At 45.4% G+C, this 2500-nt stretch overlaps 5 non-coding genes and 6 pseudogenes across 5 annotated transcripts; all 11 read left to right on the forward strand.

Moving 5' to 3' along the window:
- Positions 1 to 71: 71 nt before the first annotated feature.
- On the forward strand, positions 72 to 190 carry LOC142136929 (5S ribosomal RNA). Its single transcript, XR_012687597.1, has one exon. It is a non-coding gene; the product is annotated as a 5S ribosomal RNA (ribosomal RNA).
- An 84-nt stretch (positions 191 to 274) lies between these two features.
- On the forward strand, positions 275 to 393 carry LOC142120869 (5S ribosomal RNA; annotated as a pseudogene).
- An 83-nt stretch (positions 394 to 476) lies between these two features.
- Positions 477 to 595, forward strand: LOC142123709 (5S ribosomal RNA). Its single transcript, XR_012684505.1, has one exon. It is a non-coding gene; the product is annotated as a 5S ribosomal RNA (ribosomal RNA).
- An 84-nt stretch (positions 596 to 679) lies between these two features.
- On the forward strand, positions 680 to 798 carry LOC142136447 (5S ribosomal RNA; annotated as a pseudogene).
- Positions 799 to 881: 83 nt separating this feature from the next.
- LOC142129092 (5S ribosomal RNA) lies at positions 882 to 1000 on the forward strand (annotated as a pseudogene).
- An 84-nt stretch (positions 1001 to 1084) lies between these two features.
- On the forward strand, positions 1085 to 1203 carry LOC142136211 (5S ribosomal RNA; annotated as a pseudogene).
- Positions 1204 to 1286: 83 nt separating this feature from the next.
- LOC142127687 (5S ribosomal RNA) lies at positions 1287 to 1405 on the forward strand (annotated as a pseudogene).
- An 82-nt stretch (positions 1406 to 1487) lies between these two features.
- LOC142128799 (5S ribosomal RNA) lies at positions 1488 to 1606 on the forward strand. The gene has a single exon (XR_012685675.1). It is a non-coding gene; the product is annotated as a 5S ribosomal RNA (ribosomal RNA).
- An 84-nt stretch (positions 1607 to 1690) lies between these two features.
- LOC142136930 (5S ribosomal RNA) lies at positions 1691 to 1809 on the forward strand. The gene has a single exon (XR_012687598.1). It is a non-coding gene; the product is annotated as a 5S ribosomal RNA (ribosomal RNA).
- Positions 1810 to 1893: 84 nt separating this feature from the next.
- Positions 1894 to 2012, forward strand: LOC142137116 (5S ribosomal RNA). The gene has a single exon (XR_012687779.1). It is a non-coding gene; the product is annotated as a 5S ribosomal RNA (ribosomal RNA).
- Positions 2013 to 2095: 83 nt separating this feature from the next.
- LOC142121531 (5S ribosomal RNA) lies at positions 2096 to 2214 on the forward strand (annotated as a pseudogene).
- Positions 2215 to 2500: the final 286 nt, after the last annotated feature.

Below are 2500 nucleotides of genomic sequence, written 5' to 3' on the forward strand. Positions count from 1 at the left end.
TTATCTTGTTCCGGCTTCCTTCGAAGCTGGATTTGAGATGTATAAGAGATGTAGGTCATTAGAAAAACAATACCTACAGTCACACCACCCTGAACAAGCCCAATCTCATCTGATCTTGGGAGCTAAGCAGGGACGGGCCTGGTTAGTACTTGGATGGGAGACCACCTGGGAATACCAGGTGCTGTAGGCAATACTTTTTTATTTTCTCTTGTTCCGACTTCCTTCAATGCTGGTTTTGAGATGTATAAGAGATGTAGGTCATGAGGAAACCAACACCTACAGCCACACCACCCTGACCAAGCCCAATCTCATCTGATCTTGGAAGCTAAGCAGGGCCGGGCCTGGTTAGTACTTGGATGGTAGACAACCTGGGAATACCAGGTGCTGTAGGCAGTTTTTTTTATTTTCTCGTGTTCCGACTTCCTTCGAAGCTGGTTTTGAGATGTATAAGACATGTAGGTCATTAGAAAACCAATACCTACAGCCACACCACCCTGAACAAGCCCAATCTCATCTGATCTTGGAAGCTAAGCAGGACCGGGCCTGGTTAGTACTTGGATGGGAGACCACCTGGGAATACCAGGTGCTGTAGGCCATTTATTTTTATTTTCTCTTGTTCCGGCTTCCTTCAATGCTGGTTTTGAGATGTATAAGAGATGTAGGTCATTAGGAAGCCAATACCTACAGACACACCACCCTGAATAAGCCTAATCTCGTCTGATCTTGAAAGCTAAGCAGGGCCGGGCCTGGTTAGTACTTGGATAGGAGACCAACTGGGAATACCAGATGCTGTATGATTGTTTTTTTTTTTTTCTCTTGTTCCGGCTTCCTGCAAAGCTGGTTTTGAGATGTATAAGAGATGTAGGTCATTAGGAAACCAATACTATAACCACACCACCCTGAACAAGCCCAATCTCATCTGATCTTGGATGCTAAGTAGGGTCGGGCCTGGTTAGTACTTGGATGGGAGACCACCTATGAATACCAGGTGCTGTAGGCCTTTTTTTTTTATTTCCTCTTGTTCCGGCTTCCTTCAATGCTGGTTTTGAGATGTATAAGAGATGTAGGTCATTAGGAAAACAATACATACAGCCGCACCACCCTGAACAAGCCCAATCTCGTCTGATCTTGGAAGCTAAGCAGGGCCCGGCCTGGTTAGTACTTGGATGGGAGATAATCTGGGAATACCAGGTGCTGTAGGCCTTTTTTTTTTATTTTCTCTTGTTCCGGCTTCCTTCGAAGCTGGATTTGAGATGTATAAGAGATGTAGGTCTTTAAGAAACCAATGCTATAGCCACATCCCCCTGAACAAGCCCAATCTCATCTGATCTTGGAAGCTAAGCAGGGCCGGGCCTGGTTAGTACTCGGATGGGAGACCACCTGGGAATACCAGCTGCTGTAGGCCTTTTATTTTATTTTTTCTTGTTCCGGCTTCCTTCAATGCTGGTTTTCAGATGTATAAGAGATGTAGGTCATTAGGAAACCATACCTACAGCCACACCACCCTGAACAAGCCCAATCTCATCTGATCTTGGAAGCTAAGCAGGGCCAGGCCTGGTTAGTACTTGGATGGGAGACCACCTGGGAATACCAGGTGCTGTAGGCCTTATTTTTTTATTTTATCTTGTTCCGGCTTCCTTCGAAGCTGGATTTGAGATGTATAAGAGATGTAGGTCATTAGCAAAACAATACCTACAGTCACACCACCCTGAACAAGCCCAATCTCATCTGATCTTGGGAGCTAAGCAGGGACGGGCCTGGTTAGTACTTGGATGGGAGACCACCTGGGAATACCAGGTGCTGTAGGCAATACTTTTTTATTTTCTCTTGTTCCGACTTCCTTCAATGCTGGTTTTGAGATGTATAAGAGATGTAGGTCATGAGGAAACCAACACCTACAGCCACACCACCCTGACCAAGCCCAATCTCATCTGATCTTGGAAGCTAAGCAGGGCCGGGCCTGGTTAGTACTTGGATGGTAGACCACCTGGGAATACCAGGTGCTGTAGGCAGTTTTTTTTATTTTCTCTTGTTCCGGCTTCCTTCAAAGCTGGTTTTGAGATGTATAAGACATGTAGGTCATTAGAAAACCAATACCTACAGCCACACCACCCTGAACAAGCCCAATCTCATCTGATCTTGGAAGCTAAGCAGAACCGGGCCTGGTTAGTACTTGGATGGGAGACCACCTGGGAATACCAGGTGCTTTAGGCCATTTTTTTTTATTTTCTCTTGTTCCGGCTTCCTTCAATGCTGGTTTTGAGATGTATAAGAGATGTAGGTCATTAGGAAGCCAATACCTACAGACACACCACCCTGAATAAGCCTAATCTCGTCTGATCTTGAAAGCTAAGCAGGGCCGGGCCTAGTTATTACTTGGATAGGAGACCAACTGGGAATACCAGATGCTGTATGATTGTTTTTTTTATTTTCTCTTGTTCCGGCTTCCTGCAAAGCTGGTTTTGAGATGTATAAGAGATGTAGGTCATTAGGAAACCAA

Source organism: Mixophyes fleayi, chromosome 1 (assembly GCF_038048845.1).
Source record: "Mixophyes fleayi isolate aMixFle1 chromosome 1, aMixFle1.hap1, whole genome shotgun sequence".
In the NCBI taxonomy this organism is placed as follows: Eukaryota; Metazoa; Chordata; class Amphibia; order Anura; family Limnodynastidae; genus Mixophyes; species Mixophyes fleayi.